This window comes from Schistocerca cancellata, chromosome 4, assembly GCF_023864275.1.
Source record: "Schistocerca cancellata isolate TAMUIC-IGC-003103 chromosome 4, iqSchCanc2.1, whole genome shotgun sequence".
Lineage (NCBI taxonomy): Eukaryota > Metazoa > Arthropoda > Insecta > Orthoptera > Acrididae > Schistocerca > Schistocerca cancellata.
The window spans coordinates 853,744,654-853,763,754 of NC_064629.1; positions in this window are offsets into that span (position 1 = coordinate 853,744,654).

A 19,101-nucleotide genomic window follows, 5' to 3' on the forward strand; every position below is an offset into this window, starting at 1 on the left:
AGCAAGGTGTACTTTACGTGTTGGAAAAGCTGGACAGGGATTTCCATTTCACACGGCGGCATAGCCTATGTTGGGCATCATTTTAACAGTGTTAACCACAAACGAAGACGCTTAACATCGGCACAAGTCAAGATAGACTCTGTTGAGGCAGACAAGGTGTTTAGCAGATGCATGCTAATTTCAACATTTCTAATTTTCAAGTAATAATAGGTCTATTTAGGAAATTATAAAAATGCACTATTAATATTGCCTTTTTCGTTTCAGATAATTTTAATTGAGCTTACATTTGCGTTTCACGCAGTTAAATATCATCTTAGCACTGACCTCATTGTGAAAATATCGTCTCAGTTATTCCCGGGTCCGACAATTGCAAACAATATCATGTGAAGCATTAATTACTGACGTTTTGGGTCAACCAGCATGAATAATTTAACACAAAAGTTAAAGACTGACAAAGCATTTTGTGTTGGTTTTGACGCTTCCTACATAGGCAATCAATGCCTATGAGCAAGTGGGTGTGTCCCACAGATATGTAGATTTCTATGAGGGCTCTGGTGAATCTACATATGCAATGCCTGAGCAGATCTTAAAAAAAAACCCAAATCAAGAACTGAATTTGCCCCACGTTTCAAGTTTTACTGCGGAAAATACAAATCAAACTATGGGAACAATAACTCTGTTTATGTTCACTTGAAAATGGAAAATCTTGGTACAATAACATCAAACTACTGTGTCCATAATTTTTGTAAATATGGTATGAATGCTATGTCCATAGATATTGAAATTTTAGTAATTAAGACTTTCAATTACTTCATAAATTCAGCTGAAAGGTATCACAGTTGAAAGATTTCTTTCAATTTGTTGCTGTAGAATACAATGCTTTGTTCAGACATGTACCTACGAGGTTGTTAAGCGTAAAGCATGCTGTAGAAAGATTGTTGAAATATCTTCCTGTAATTATGCCACACTTTTATAGTGTAGATGATTGTCCTGGCTTCATTAAAAAGAACTTAAGAGGTGTGTCTGGTCCAGAAAAACTATTTATTTTACTGAAATTATATCTTCAGTTTTCCTTGCATTGATCTTACGTTTTCTCCAAGCCTGTACTCGACTTAGAAATAAATGAACTGACAATTTGTGAAGTATAATTTTTTAAAAGTCAGTGTCAATACATACGTTCCTATTATTCCTCAGTGAAGTGTGGGAACCCTATCTGTGAGTGAGCTTCTGTGAGTGGATTTCCATGTCTTCAGTGAGGAAAAAAGTAGCTCGCACAAGTATGTAGGTCCAAAAATCATCGTCATCAGGCCAGCAAACTTATGAAGCCGTGTAATTTTTATACGAGTCTGCAACACTTATTTTATTACGAAATTTACCATGGAACTACACGTCTGCTTTCACGGAGCTGTAGCTAGCCACCCTGCACTGACGTCTTGTAAACCAGTGTTAGTTTGTTTCACCTTCGCTTTGAAGTTCCTAACCCGGTCCGGTTTACAAAGAGCTACTCTCCTCTATAAGCAGTGCACCCCATTAAGAACGAGTAACGCGCTTGCGTCTAAGGCTACGGCGAATGTAACACACCGTCATTCCACTGAAGACAGCGCACAGTTTGCACTTCTTATGTAAACTGTAGGTGGAGCAGTGAGAAAGGAAAGGGAAGAAACTGATGATATCAGGCCATCGAGACTTTATGCGGAATCGGCGACGATTCGAACCACGGATCTCCCGCTTACTAGGGAATTGCGTTAACCATAGCGCCATCCGTACACGATGTTTATCACAAATGCACGGACTACCTCGGTACGCTCCCAGGCCGACCCACATTCCCAGGAAGCATCACTTATCCGCAGTCCCTGTCCATGTCCTCCACGCTCGCTAATTTTAGATTCCCGCCGGAGGTCGAACGATATTGTGCATCCGCAATGAAGGTTGTGGATTCATTGCCCATCGAGGCGAATGAGTATATACAGGGTGAAAAGTATTTAAACCGACAAACTCTGGGAGGTTGTAGGGGGCATCAAAACAAATATTTTTTCCTAATGTCGTTTTTTCCTACGAGTGTTATTTAAACCGGTGGAGGCCGTATTACGCTCTTCAGTTGTAGGCAACTGCTGTCCACCAGTGTAGTAGTGCACTGTCTCTGTTTACTAATGGAGCGATACACCTGGAATGAGTACACTGATATGGTTGGTGAGTACTACGTAGCGCACCACAACGGCAGAACTGCACAGCGGATTTATCAACAACACTATCCTAATCGCCGTATCCCGAATCATACGACCTTTGCTGCTGTGTACCAACGTCTGCGTGAGACCGGGTCATTTAGCAGATTACCTGGACAGGGACAACGTCGCACGGTAAGAACGCTGCAATTTGAGGAAGCTAATTTGCAGCATGTGGAGCAGGATCCTTCAATCAGCACTCGTGCAATTGCACGTAACATGGGGACGAATCAGACGAATGTGAGGACAGTCCTTCGAGAGCAATTGTTATGTCCATTTCACTTACAGCGTGTCCACAACCTGAAACCAGTTGATTATCCACCCGGAGAACAGTTTTCGCAGTGGTACCTGGAACAGTGTGAAATGCATCCTACATTTCCATCCTCTGTATTGTTTACCGATGAAGCAACGTTCGGGAGCGATAGAGTCTTCAATACGCACAATTCGCATGTTTCGAGTGAGGATAACCCACACGCCACAATTACTAGCGCTCATCAAGTGCGGTTATTCATTAATGTGTGGGTAGGTGTTGTTGAGGACTGTTTAATTGGGCCGTATCTGCTACCCAGGCCATTAAATGACAGGTACTATTACAATTTTCTCGCCAGAGCGTTGCCAGAATTGCTGGAAGATGTCCCGCTCCCTACAAGACAACGCATGTGGTTCCAACATGACGGGCCGCCGACACATTTCAGTCATCATGTGCGTCGATTCCTGGGCCGACGGTTCCCAGAAACGTGGATTGGCAGAGGTGGTCCTGTACTATGGCCTGCTCGATCCCTAGATATGTCCCCTCTGGACTGTTTTGTGAGGGGAGGGATGCGCAAACTTGTTTACGCAACTCCTGTTGCATCAGAAGAGGTTCTGGTTGCCCGGATAGTAGCAGCAGCAGGAACAATTCAGGATACTCCTGGGGTTTTTGCCCGTGTTAGACAGAACATGATCTGAAGGTGTAACATTTGTTTATGTGTCAGTGGAGGCATTTTTGAAAATCTACTCTAATTGAAACTGGGTTGTGTTAATGTGTTGTCTCTTGGTCATTAAAAATGGAAAAGTGTTTGTTGGTTTAATTAATTTGTCACCAGAGAAATATTTCTCTACCGGTTTAAATACTCCTCACAGGAAAAATTGCATTAGGGAAAAATATTTGTTTTTATGTCCCCTACAACATCCCAGAGTTTGTCGGTTTAAATACTTTTCACCCTGTATTTCGCACTTCCCCGCGCTACATGATGACGTCTGGCCACCGCATTTTACCGCGAGCGCTTACTATCAACGCGACTTACTACTCAGACGGCGAACGAGCGTGAACGCTCGTGTTCGCCTAGCCGCCTCCTGAATAGGTCCTCCTAATCGAAATCCACCAGCATCGCCTGATTTAATTTCACAACGTTCCATCATCCTTGTTTAATTTTGTTGAAGTCCATCATATAATCTCTTTTCGGGACACTATTCGTACCATTCAATTGCTCTTCCAAGTAATTTACCGTCAAGGCTGATTCTCCTGTATAGACCCTCTACCTTTCTGCTTGCCCTTTTTTGCTTAGTATAGGTTTACTATCAGACCTCCTGCTTCTCCTATCTCCAAAGCACTCTTTCATTTTTCTGTGTGTGGAATCTATCATTCCCATAGTCATGTGTGTTTCTACAGTCATGCATTTGTCTTCTAGCCATTCCTGCTTAGCCTTTTGGTTGTCCCACCAGTTTCAATTTTAGGCGTCTGTATTCCATATTGCATGTTTAATTTTTATATTTTCTCCTTTCATCAGTTGAATTCATTATCTCCTGTGTTAACCAAGGAGTTTCACTAGAAGTGCCGGCCAGTGTGGCCGAGCGGTTCTAGGCGCTTCAGTCTTGAACCGTGTGGCCGCTACGCTCGCAGGTTCGAATCCTACCTCGGGCATGGATGTGTGTGATGTCCTTAGGTTAGTTAGGTTTAAGTAGTTCCAACAAGGGAACCTCCCCATCGCACCCCCCTCAGATTTAGTTATAAGTTGGCACAGTGGATAGGCCTTGAAAAACTGAACACAGATCAATCGAGAAAACAGGAAGAAGTTGTGTGGAACTATGAAAAAAATAAGCAAAATATACAAACTGAGTAGTCCATGCTCAACATAGGCAACATCAAGGATAGCGTGATCTCCGGAGCGCCGTGGTCCCGTGGTTAGCGTGAGCAGCTGCGGATCGAGAGGTCCTTGGTTCAAATCTTCCTTCGAGTGAAAAGTTTACTTGCTTTATTTTCGCAAAGTGTCAGTTCATTGACGTCTCTGTTTACTGTAATATGTTTAGTGTCTGTGTTTTGCGACCGCTCCGTTAAACCGTGCGATTAGTAGACGAAAGGACGTGCCTCTCCAATGGGAACCGAAAACATTTGATCGCAAGGTCATAGGTCAACCGATTCCTCCACAGGAAAACACGTCTGATATATTCCATACGACACTGATGATAGCATGTGCGTCACATGACAGGAATATGTTGTCGACCCACCTAACTTGTACGGACAGATAATAATTGTCTGAAAATAAAAAATTAAACTTTTCACTCGAGGGAATACTTGAACCAAGGACCTCGTATTCTGCAGCTGCTCACGCTAACCACTGGACCACGGTGCTCCGGAGGTCACACTTTCCTTGATGTTGCCTATCTTGAGCATGGAATACTCAATTTGTATATTTAGCTTATTTTTTTCATAGTTCCACACAACTTCTTCCTGTTTTCTCGATTTATCTGTGTTCAGTTTTTCAAGGCCTATCCACTGTGCCAACTTATAACAAAAACCGAGCGGGGCGCGATGGGGAGGTTCCCTTGTAAGTTCTAGGGGACTGATGACCTCAGATGTTAAGTCCCATAGTGCTCAGAGTCATTTGAATCATTTTCACTAGGAGCTGTCTTCTTACCTATGTGATCCTCTGTTGCCTTCACTATTTCATCTCTTAAAGCTACCAATTCGTCGTACATCGTATTTCTGTCCCTGTTCGTGTCTAATGTTGCGGAATGCGCAACAACCACTGGTTCTTTCAGTTTATCTAGGTCCCATCTCATTAAATTCTTACCTTTCTTCAATTTATTCAATTTTAATGTATTTCTCATAACCAATAAATCGTGGTCAGAGACCACATTTGCCACTGGAAATGCACTACAGTTTCAAATCTCGTTTAAAAATTCTGTTTTATCAAAAGGAATAGTCAATATTTAGGGATATGACAGGAACGACAGTACGAAGCAAAAATTGCTAGTAAACGTGGACTTTGCTCTTCTTCATCTTCGATACTGTGAAACATATCTCGTCTACTGGATTCTCGTTGCTTTTCTCATTTGAACAGCGGGTAGTATGGACCAAAACAATAAAAAAAGTCCAGTATACATGTGCTCTAAAGCGCTTACCTTAAGAGCTATGAGCACTTGTTCAGTAGAAGAGAGGTGTTTCACAGTAGTAAAGATGAACAAATCTTCAATTTTAATCTATTTTTCATAACAAACAAATTATAGTCAGAGATCACGTTTGCTACTGGAAATATCTTACAGTTTATAATCTCGTTTAAGAAACTCTGTCTTTTTAAAACGATTCTAATATCATTCTTCGTATTAGGACAGAATGTGCATCACAAATGAAGGAAAGGAAAATCAGGATTTAAGTGTTAAAACAACATATTTTCTTCTTTTGGTTTATGCTACCTTCTCCCAAAACATGGAAAGGAATGAGCTTGCAGTAGAATATATTTGTCTCACAGCATATCGAAGATGAAGTGCTCATACCTCTTAAAGTATGCATTTTAGGGCCCATATATACTAGACTTTTTTGTTTTGAATGGTCGTTCCTGTCATATCTCTGAATATTGGCCATTCCTCCTGGGAAGCCCTGTATAATCAGTCTCAAACCTTCCAATGTCCCCAGGCGTCTTCCACGTAACCTATTTTCTGACCACCTTGCATTATTCTTAAACCAAGTGTTAGCGATGATTAAATTATTCTCTGTGTAAACTTTCATCAGGTAGCTCCGTCTTTCATTACTTTCTTACACTCCACGTTCTCCTACTATTTTTCCTTATTTTCCTCTTCCTGCTATCGAATTTTAAACATCGATAACGCAATTAAATTTTCGTATTTGCACAATTGTGTTGGTATCAGGATCAGCAACTCAATATATTTGTAATTTATTGATTAAAGTTTCCGTCAGAGTTGCAAATAATGTTTTTATTAGCTGCTATTTTCGAATTTTTTCGCCCATTCTCAAACCATTACCTGCATTTGTAATTTTTCACTGTACATAATACACCTGCCCCAGACACACACTCCTTTCTGCCGGCCGGAGTGGCCGAGCGGTTCTGGGCGCTCCAGTCTGGAGCCGCGCGACTGCTACGGTCGCAGGTTCGAATCCTGCCTCGGGCATGGATGTGTGTGATGTCTTTAGGTTAGTTAGGTTTAAGTAGTTCTAAGTTCTAGGGGACTTATGACCACAGCAGTTGAGTCCCATAGTGCTCAGAGCCATTTGAACCATTTTTTTGAACACACTCCTTTCTCCGATGGATGTCTACCGGTGATTGTCCTTTGCCAGCCAACAATAACAGCACGTTGGTCCTGTCTGAACGTATTTGGTTTCTAAATTTACCACGCACAGAGGAAAAAACACGAATGCCACACTAATACCTTGCCTACTTGTCGGTGCTTATATACCAGCATCCGAGTCGCGCTACGTTCCATACACGCTGTAGCAACGTCCTCAAACGGAAACTTTTTGATCGTCCCTTATTAAGAGTTACGCCGGTTGCTTTTGAAATAATAAAGTTTACTTACTTTTTTGCCAACTGTCTCGTTTTCATTTGATTGCCCCTTATAGAGAGACGCGTTGTCATACAAAGTAAAATGCCAGGAATATACACATACATATAGGTGACTTAAGTTGTTACACAGCTTCTCCTCCCACTCCTAGCACTACATGCAAACATTCTATACATGTGACTTAAAAACTTATAATTATACAACAGATCTGGATAACTTGTCTGTATTGTCAAGAGAAAGATATATGAGCAGTATAAATCGTTTATTAAGGTATTTGTGCACTGTAAAATAATTTACATGACAATTTTTTTAAATGACTAATATCATTTTTCGTATTAGGACAGAGTGTGCATCAGAAAAGGAAAATCAGGATTTAAGCGTTAAAACAACTGGAACCAGTGAAATTTGTGTGTAAGAGGGTATGTAGTAAACCGTTACGTCAACCATTGTGGCTCTTCTTCTGGCAGCACGTTTACGTTGCCGGTCATCTGCATGGTCGCGGAAACGCAGCTTAGACAGAGCGACACAGCACCTTACCGCAGGCACCAGGCTACTCTAGGAGGAATAAAAATTTTTGGAGCGGCCATCCGCTGGGGTGGACGAGGACTTTCAGCGTGCAGGTTGAGAGTGACTCCCCAAATATAGTTTCCTGTCCTTGCCACTTTAAATATACCTAGAATTTGGCGATAATAGCAATGAAATGTTTTAAATGTTTTAATCTAATAAAAATGAATAGCTTACATTAACGCTTAGTGCATCGGGTAGGTAGATTAGAGAATTTAGAAAGGGAAATGGATAAGTTGACGTTCGTCATAGAGGGAATCAGTGAAGCGCGGTGGCAGGAAGAACAGAACGTCCCGTCATTACAGCGTTACCAACACAAAATCAAATAGGAGTCATGTAGAAATAGGCTTAATAATAAATAAGAAAATAGGAAAGCTGGTAAGCCACTATAAACAGCATAGTGAACGAAATACCGTAGCCAAGATAGAGATAAAACCAACACCTGTAACATCCCCCTCACTAATCGACCTTAATGACAGTGAAAAATTAAACCGCGTGCACCTAATGAAAATTTGGGAAAAGCAATCGTCCCGGAAGTTAATCTGTCGGTAAAGAGGGAGGAAAAATGCAAATGAAATTGGTGGAAATTAATTTTGAAAGAGGGTAAAGTTAATAAAGAAAGTGAATGTGCGGTCGTTACATTAACAATTAACTTGCGTTAATTAGATATTTGAGATTTGGGGAAAATTGCGGCCGCCAATCCTATTGACAACTACTATAATAACTGAAAAAGAAAGGTTAATGCACATATAATTAGCACTAAAAGCGTGGCAACTGAAGGTTGACACGTGTTGTGTGAAAACTGAATGTTTGTCAGAAGTAATAAATTTCGCTACACTCTGACTTAATTTAGCAAAAGAATTAATAAAACCAGAAAACTGAAAGTTAATTTAGTGATCGAAATTAATAGTGAACTTCGTTTCTGAATTAAATAATATAAGGTTAGTCTTGGGCTACCTCAACAATCATCTCAAAAGCAACTTGAATCTACGCAATTTAGAAATACGAGATTTAACTTTGAACTTGAATTAAATGATTTTGAACAATTAACAATAGTAAAATTTAGTACGTACCAAGCCGAGCTGCAGTCACAGGTAAGCTAAAATATGGTAACAAAACTCGCACTCTTAATTTGTGCTTGTGTAATCTAAATATAGTTCTGTCTGGTTATTGAACTTTGAAATTAAAGTAGTGAAATGGAATGATATTACTTTAGTGCTGGCGTTTCAATTTCAACGACACTCGGGTTCATTTCGGAAAAGGAAGGGACCCTGCTTGGTAATGCAATTGGGACAATTAGCAACAAAGGTTCATGCTAAGTTGCTGTATTTTAGTGATGCGAATGGAACAGTTTGAAAAGCTGAGGTCTGCCATACAGTTCTAAAACTTTATGTGCTTTCAGTTTTCCTTGTTGGTTGATTGAAGGTTTGAAGCCGTCGGTAGAGGAGATGGAGACAACCACTTATTGTCGGCCGTCGCTGTTGCAGAAGCTGGATGTTGGCGCGCCTTCTTCTCGACACGGTCACCAGGCGAAACGGGCTCTTGATGTGTGCCAGCTAATGTTTCCCGTCCGCAACACTGTGCCAGAAACTATCATAGCAAGTCGAGCGCAATTACATGATGCCAAACCCCGAAAGCTCGGCAACTCGCGGGAGCGTCACTCAACACACCTGCTCCACCGCCCTACTCCAGCCAGACTCTCCCTCAACCCGCGCTCCACGCGGCAGAGTTCGCACTACCCAAGATCCTAAACACTTTGCTTCTCCACACGGCCTATAGATGTAATCGTTCGATAGCATAGCTTTCCCTAGGCAAGACCCAGCGTAAAAATACAAATAATATTTACAAAACAAACCAATTATACATCGACATATATATATATATATATATATTACAATATATAAAGCCATAGAAATGTCATATCTTCAAATGACAAAACAAGGAAAAAATTTTATAGTACAATAGATGGAAATAGGAGGATATGCATTTCCGGCGTTACACAACCACTTCAGAACTACAAGTTTATATGCCAAATAGTTTCACAGATGAAGAGATTGAAGGAATGTATGATGAGATAAAGGAAATTATTCAGATAGCTAAGGGAGACGGATATTTAATTGTAATTTATTAATTAAGGTTTCCGCCAGAGCTGTAAATAATGTTTCTATTAGTGATTAGTTTCGAAATTTTCGTTCATTCTCAAACCGTTACCTGCATTTTTAATGTTTCACTGTACACAATACATTTGTTTTTACTTCAGATCATTATAAAAAAAATGGTGCGCTAAGTTCCATGCTGGTTGCGGCGGCGCGGTTCTTTCCGTCCCTTTACGACTGACCTGAACTTACCTGTGAACATTGTCTCAGCAGATCATCAGTAGGGAAGCCGAGTGAAACCAACTGTACTTCGACGTGAACCAGGCTGCAATTAAAGTCACTAAACTACACTACCAAGTTTTCTCATCTCCCGCCTAACTGTCATAGTACTTGAAGTGGATCTTGATGCAGTCTGAAATTCCTGTGTGATGGTCTGGATAGATGTCTGCCTATTACACATTACAACCCTCTTCAACTGTCGGCGGTCCCTGTCAGTCAACAGACGAGGTCGGCCTGTACGCTTTTGTGTTGTACGTGTCCCTTCAAGTTTCCACTTCACTATCACATCGGAAACAGTGGACATAGGGATGGTTTGGAGTGTGGAAATCTCGCGTACAAACGTATGACTCAAGTGACACCCAATAGCCTGACCACGTTCGAAGTCCGTGAGTTCCGCGGAGCGCCCCATTCTGCTCTCTCACGATGTCTAATGACTACTGAGGTCGCTCATATGGAGTACCTGGCAGTGTGGCAGCACAATGCACCTAATATGGAAAACGTATGTTTTTGGGAGTGTACAGATACTTTTGATCACATAGTGTACTTATGTCGATTTCTTAAGCGTGGGCCATGCTTTATTTTAAAGTATACTTTGACAATTTAAAAAATGCAGTTAGTAATTTCTGTGTTTGTAATTCGATTTTTATGCTTTCCCTTGTAATATCTGAAGATCCAGCCGAAAGTAATTATTTTTTTGTGGATTGAGTTCAAAAATGGTTCAAATGGCCCTGAGCACTATGGGACTTAACATCTGTGGTCATCAGTCCCCTAGAACTTAGAACTACTTAAACCTAACTAACCTAAAGACATCACACAGATCCATGCCCGAGGCAGGATTCGAACCTGCGACCGTACTAGTCGCGCGGTTCCGGACTGAGCGCCTAGAACCGCTAGACCACCGGGGCCGGCGTTGATTGAGTCAAACAGAAAATAAAGGGCTATTCGTAGGTATCACCAGTGTTTCAGAAGACGACTGCACGAAAGCTACAAGACATACAGAACATAGACACATATCAGTGGACAGAGCATCCCTCCAAGTTTTTAAGATACTTTACAGGTGTTGAGTACGGGCACCATTTGTGACGCGGCAAACGTTAATATGTCCATGCAATTAATTGAAATCGCTGACATTAGCTGTCCAGGACGGCGCGACAGCCGTCCACTTCGGAAGTCTGTTCATTGGGTCGCCTGTCTGCAGGTGCGAACTAATTTGCTGTGACAGTACGGGGCAGATTATCTGTTTACATGTTCTGACCCGCCTGTCTCCTATTGCATCTACACCATGGCTCATATTACGGATCGAAATCTGGAGAGAGGCTCTATCCACTTACGTATGTCACTTTTGTGTATGTCTTGTTCTATTCACACGGTCACCTTCTGAAAACCCTGTAAATTAAGATCACTTCCAAGTGTAAAAAAATTGGCGCTGCATTTCTTGTTGGAGAATTACCAGTCCTCTTCACCAGTAATTATTATAAAGCAAAACACGACGTGCCAACGGCCTTGTGCAATGGTAACACTGGATACCGTCAGATCATCGAAGCTGAGCGCTGTCGGGCTTGGCAACCCCTTGGATGGCTGACGGTCCGGGTCTGTCAAGCAGTGTTGACAAGAGGGGTCCATTCAGCCCTCCTCAAGCCAACTGAAGAACTACTTCACTGAGAAGTAGCGGTAATGGTCACAAATACTGAGTGTGCTGACCATAAGCTCCTCCATATCGGCATCCAGTAACGCCTATCGCCTGAGGATGACATGGCGGTCGGTCGGTTCCTTTCTGCTTGCGGAGGCCTGTTAGGAAGGAGTAAAACACATCATGTGAGAGCCCTCAGCTCCTACTTCCTCGAAAAGTTGCGGAGCTAAGACAGGGGCATTAGTGGACCATTGCTCGACCTTCTCTCGGTGGAAATTTCAATGGGGCGCTTTCAGATGGACATCACTGCGCTGTTTCGTCCTACCTACTGCTCATAGTGCAGGTCACACGCCCCACGTAAAATGTTCACCTCCACATACAGTAACAGAATCCCCTCACCAGACCGCAGGATCGTTTCATCCCCATCTATAATCCCTTGGCTTCAAAATAAGGCGATATTTCGGATTGCATGTTCCGACTGAGGAAGATGGTGTTTCAGGTAGCTCAGATGTGACTCCTTATTTGGTAATATAAGGTCCATACAATAAATTGGAGAAGATGTACAAAAAGGATAAAACTTCGACGAAGTGTCTGCTTTTTTATTTTTGTGGTTTCCTAGAGCCTTTATCAGATGGGGCTCACAGGCTTGACTCGCGAATGGAATTCCGGGAATCATTGAAATAAGACACTCAGGTCTGCACAAACGTGGATTAGCAGAGCGTTACTAGATTTATGTTAGCTGAAGTGTTGAAACGAATCGAAATTCGGATGAAAGTGGAATACGGAGAAATTTGTATCGAATACAAGTGCACAGATGGGCAGATAAGTTCAAACGGGGCTGAACAAGTATTCAAGATTCGCCACGCCCAGGACGCTCTGTCTGTGCGGTCACGGAGAGCAGCTTTGCGAAAGTTGATGAGTTGACACGGGAAAACAGGCGTATGACGGCGAGTGATATTGCGGCAGATATGAATATTAGTGTGGGATCAGCCCTCCATACTGTTCATGACGTACAGACGTTTAAAAAAATGTGCGTGAGGTGGGTTCCAAAGAATTTGACATCAGAAATGAAAGAAAGGCGCATGGATATGTGCAGGGAGTCCTGCAATTCGTCTGCTTGCCCTACCTTCGTATTCCCTAGATCTGTCACTTTCAGATTATCGCATTCTTAACCCACTGATAGAAGCACTTACCGGCTGAAGGTAAGGCTGATGATGAGGAACGCTAGGCAGCAATGCATAACTTGGTACGTACACACCTCCGAGAATTCTTTGCACGTTTAACTGAGGAGCTTGTCCAGCACTGGCATAAGTGCATAGAACTCGAGGGCGACTACGTTGAGAGTGTTGTATTCCATTCTCGTAACAGATTCTTTAAATAAATTTAATTTTTTATTTTTATTTATTTATTTACTTATTTTTTACTGACTGACCCTTCTACTTCGTAATATTATAAGCGATTGACTGCTACTTCTTTCCTCTGCTTCTGATGGAATTCGCCAATGGTTGGTGTTACTTTCGTATCGTTTTCCACTAGCACACACAATTTCCAGCAGCCGCTTCTGGTCTCTGATAAGGTCATATGCAAGAACGAAATTTGCTGCCGTGATTATTCTCCCTCTTGCGATAGTTAGCGTATGAGCATTCCACAGAACGCCACCCTGATGTACCTGCATCCCGCCAGCCGTAACGAATTGGAGGAGCGAGGTGGCTAATTAACGGGGCTCCTGCTGGATGCGCGTCATCTTGTTATGACGAACTTGTGGTCGCCCAACTCTCGCAGGCAGTCCCTAATTAACACCAATTCAGTCTCTGCTTCTCCTTCGTGTGGTTTTAGATCATCACTGCAACATACAATGAGAATATAATATCAAAACTGTATGGGAAGTCACAGAACAGGAAACGCTCAGGGTCAAACAAATGCATAACAACATGCAGATAATAAATGATTCACAGCACCTAGCGGACTCCCTGTATGAGACTTTTTCAAATATTTCAGGGAAATTACGACAAAACAACCCAAAACAGACATAACATCTGCAAATAATTACGCCGTAAGTGATATAGTACTTCCAACTACATAGCACCATGTCAGTGAAACTGCACAAACAAAGTCAACAGGCTGAGATGAAGTATCAATCTTTCACAGAACACACAAGGTCCTTAACAAACTCAATAAATGAACCATCCGTGTCAGGGACCTTACCATAGTGTTTAAAACAGAGTTATCCATCTGCTTAAGGAAGGTAACTCAGAAGACATAGAAAACTACCGCTCCATTTTCCTGCTGTCATTATTCTAGAAAATAATAGAATGAGCTATGGAACACAGATTTAGGAATTACTTGCGTAAGTATAAACGTCCACGATCAACACAGTTTAGGTTACGAAGTGGTAAGAGTACAAAACCAGCCACAGTAGAATTTATAAAAGTGGTACTTGACACTTTTGACAAAAGCGTGTGTGTGTGTGTGTGTGTGTGTGTGTGTGTGTGTGTGTGTGTGTCAAACATACTCTTAGATCTATCTAATGCGTTTGATACTTTACTTAATATGGCTCTGAGCACTATGGGACTTAACATCTATGGTCATCAGTCCCCTAGAACTTAGAACTACTTAAACCTAACTAACCTAAGGACATCACACAACACCCAGTCATCACGAGGCAGAGAATACTTTACTTAATAAGATTCTACGAGGGTCGTCCACTAAATAATGCCCCACTTTTTTTTTACCGCTATTAATAGGTATACACTACTGGTCAAAAGTATTCGATCACGCATCAGCACTATGAATTTGTTGTTAAAACAATGGTTTCACTTGGAATATTTTATCATATCCCCATATTGATAATAAAACAAGTATAAACATGTAAAGGCTAAGCGCCTCTTTGGCTGGCTGTTTGCATAAACGGGCGCTGATGAGTGTCCACAACAACACTGAAGTGCCTTTACCTTGTAAGTAGGCTGTTTATGTTTTCTTATTGGCAACGTTACGTAGCGCTCTGTACGGAAATCACTGGCTGTGCTGTGTGCAGTCTGTGGCTAGTTTGCATTGTTGTCTGCCATTCCAGTGTTGGGCAGCTGGATGTGAACAGCGCGTAGCGTTGCGCAGTTGGAGGTGAGCCGCCAGCAGTGGTGGATGTGGGGAGAGAGATGGCGGAGTTTTGAAATTTGTAAGACTGGATGTCATGAACTGCTATATACATTATGACTTTTGAACACTATTGAGGTAAATACATTGTTTGTTCTCTATCAAAATCTTTCATTTGCTAACTATGTCTATTAGTAGTTAGTGCCTTCAGTAGTTTGAATCTTTTATTTAGCTGGCAGTAGTGGCGCTCGCTGTATTGCAGTAGTTCGAGTAACGAAGATTTTTGGTGAGGTAAGTGATTTGTGAAAGGTATAGGTTAATGTTAGTCAGGGCCATTCTTTTGTAGGGATTTTTGAAAGTCAGATTGCGTTGCGCTAAAAAAAATTTGTGTGTCAGTTTAAGTACAGTCATGTATAATTGTTCGAAGGGGACGTTTCGTATGTCGATCTTCTGATTTTTTTCTTGTAGTTTGTGTAATTAGTGTAGCTATTGTTTATTGCTAGCGCGTAATTGTAGAGAGAATCTCCTTTGTAGTTGCAGTCTTTCATTGTTGTACAGTAAAACAGTTGTGGCATGCATGTAGATTTGCACCAAGTATTTCGCAGCTGCGCTTGCAATTAACTAGATATTATTTTCAGTGCTATGTTAATGTGTTCTCATATTTTTGCTCTTCAAATTGTGCTTTTCTGTGTTATCGTGTGAAATATTGTGACAATAATGGCGTGTGAAAAACGTAATACTAGGCTCCAAAGTAAACTGAGAAATGACAGTGAAGACGAAAGCAGTGTGTTAGCGCCGCCGAGTAACGAATTAACTAATGTTCAAAGTAGTATTTTGGTAATTGTGCATAGGGAAATGGAGCGGGCGGCAAATAATGGTGTAGACAATGAAACAAGTAGTGAACAGGGAAGCATTATCGATCGATCGGTCGACAACAGCTCGCCTCAGGAATCCGAAATGACAGAACACAATATTGCAAATACTGTAGACTCAGGTTTTGGGTCCTCACCGTTTTCTCAAATGAGTCAAGACACATTTTGTCCTTGTCAAAATGTGAATGTTGCCGGTGAAAATGCACTGCCAAAAAGCATAGAGAAACAGATTCCAGACACTAATACATTATTATTGCAATTAAAGCAACAAATGGAACAAAATCAGAGACAAACACAGCAACAGTTAGACACAATGGAACAAAATCTTCAAAAGTTAGACACAGTGGAACAAAATCTTCAAAAGTTAGACACAGTGGAACAAAATCTTCAAAAGTTAGACACAGTGGAACAAAATCTTCAAAAGTTAGACACGATGGAAGAAAATCTTCGAAAGTTAGATACCACACTTGAACAAACACGTGAAGGTTGAACTGCTGAGTTACTTAAAATCGAATCGAAATGTCAAAAAGTCTGTAATGACGTAAAACAAATTTGTGAGCATTTCCAACCTATTTTTTCGCGTCATGAAAATGCATTACAGAATCACGAAGCAGCCATAAAAGAACTGCAAACTATTGTTCATGAAAATCACGACACCTTGCAAGCTAAAATTGACTCAGTTGCATCTACCGATTCGGTTACGCAACTTGCAAAAATTCAGGAAAACTTAAAGGACACAGTAGATACGATTTCGACACAAATGGACACTCTGAAACTTGGTTCAGAAAAACACACAGAGGAAATAATTTCACTATCGGATAAAGTAGCCAAACTTTCAGATCAATTCACTAACTTATCTACAAAGGTAGATGATGATCTGAATGACACAAGACCTGTAGCCTTCACGGACACTGAAGAGTATGAACAAATTAGAAAATTCAAACAAAATCCAAATCAAATCAATACACTGTACAAAAGAGAAATCCGGGAAGTACAAGATCAGTTGGCACTAGTAATACAAGAATTACATATTTCAGAGGACACTCGCGCTCCAGTACGGGAAGAGGGACATAGAAATACGGAACAACCACAAAATAATAACACAGGACATTTCGGAAATTATGAAAGAAATTGGCAAGTTGCACCGAATTTTGAAATGGAACCGCCGAAACGACGTAACAATGACCGTCATGCGACTCGCCGACATGAAGAATTTGACTATAAGCTGTTTATTACTACACGTAAATTCAAAACATTTAAGAATTCCGGCAACGACATTCATCCACAAGCATGGATTCATCAATTCTCTCATTGTTTTCCTCCCAACTGGTCATTGGAGCACAGGTTAGAATTTATGTGTGGCTACTTGGAGAATGAACCAGCTGTAAGAATGCGATCGGTCATTCACGATTGTCACAGTGAAGGAGAATTTTATCATTCGTTCCTCTCAGCGTATTGGTCTCAAGCTACACAAGACCGAGTAAAACATAGCTTCATAATGATGAAACATTTCGAAGAATCTGAATTTTCCAGTCTTGTGAAATATTTTGAAGGCATGTTGCACAAGAATCAGTACCTGTCAAGCCCATACAGCCCCTCAGAACTCATCCACATTTGCTTAATCAAATTACCTGAACATTTACGACATATTATTTTGGCAGGACGTTGCAAAGACGACATTGAAGCTTTTCAGGGACTGTTACAAGAATTGGAAATTGACACTGACAATCGCAGGACGTGAAACCACGAGCACAACAATTACAGGTCACGTCAGTCACAATTCCGCGATGAAAGAAATAATAACTGGACACGACAAGGCTATTCTCACAACACAAATCGTGACCAAAACAGACACCACCCGTATGACAACCGTTGGCAGAGTAATAATAGTTACAGAGAAAGATCGCATTTCCGTAGTAATGAATATGACTGAGATAACCATAGAAACAGACAATATGGCAATCATAACTATTATTATCACGGGAGACAGAATAACTTCAGACGCAACGGTCCACCGTGCAGTGATAATTCAGGGAGAAATTCTCCACCACTTAACCGACAAACAAGAAACTATGTAAACTATCGACAAAACGACAGACCTGAATCCCATCAGAACTGGTGGGATTCAAACAGAGCAGGGCACTCTTGACAAGGTGAATTTGTAGAAGTTTGGTCTCCTAATCCCAATAACGACGAACGCCAACAAAGAGACAGACAATGACTCGCACCGCAGGCAGCCACGTACGCCGGCTGGCTCAGAGAAAAATAACATAGAGGCTAACCTTGAGAAAAATTCCAGTATTCTTTACTGACGTATACCGCATGATAATTGCATTGAAGTTGAAACTCTGCGTACTAGGAAGAGTAAAGGATTGCACCACATTGCACATGTAAAACCGTTTATTGAGAGATAATCTGCTTTTTAACTTAGTCTTTGCCATAAAATTTTTCACTTCACGCTACTAGTACAATTTGTCACACTGAGAAACTGTTAACATGCAACAATGTTTTGAAGTTAACTATCCAGTCAAGAACCAAGAGAATTTATTTAAACAGAAATTACGAATGCATTGTTATTGTGAACAGACGACACAGTGTTACTGTGTGTGTACATTCTTGCTTGTTAGTTGCATGATCACGTAACGTCTATAAGGTTCACATACTTAGAACATTTACCAGTACTGCTAATGAGTGTTTAATGCAACATTTTGGATTACTCGAAAATACATTCTGGATTTAAAGTACTTTCTGTGAGATTCCAGATGACACAGTGGTTAGTTTATGTGACAGCTACAAGATTTTATCACGACGCTATTAATGAGTGACAATTTACAACGTTGCTTTTGCGGTGTATCTGTTTCATATCTGCACAGTTTTTCTGAATTCTTCTGGAAAGTAAAACATGTTTTAGTAGTAACTTTTGTGGTATAGCTACAAGGAGACAGACTTTTCTGTAGCACAACAATACGTTACAGCACAGTACTTTCTTCATCACGGCAATAAGCGTAATAACTAAGATATCTATACGCTAAGCATTTCACTTTTGTTTATCATGAGGTAAGTACATTGGCTTCTGCAGAACTTAGCTTTCGGAGGACGATAACTACGACACTTCCACAGAGATTATCTTACAACAAGATGCACAGTTTAGCACTACAGTACACATATTTGAGTGATTAATTTTGTACTTGAAACATTCATTTTTAAAGAAATTTGAAGTACAATGATACAAAGGTTTTTCGTGATACATTTCATTCCATTGCTGTAATCTGTAACACCTGAGGGTATAATTACATTAATCCTCAGGGGGTACACGCCTACTTTGTGTACCATGTGTTTGTCAAGCACAAGGAGCCCTAGCTAATATGGTATTTGCTTATACAACTCTACACATCGGTACCATATTTCCCTAACACACAAATTACACAGCTATCTGATCATTTAACTGAGAGATAAACATTTTTTTACCACATCAGTGACACATGTTTACGCAGTTACACAGTTGGGTAACTTCACACTTATGAAATTGTATTTTGTCTGTACTTTGTGAACTGTTCATATTTTTTCGG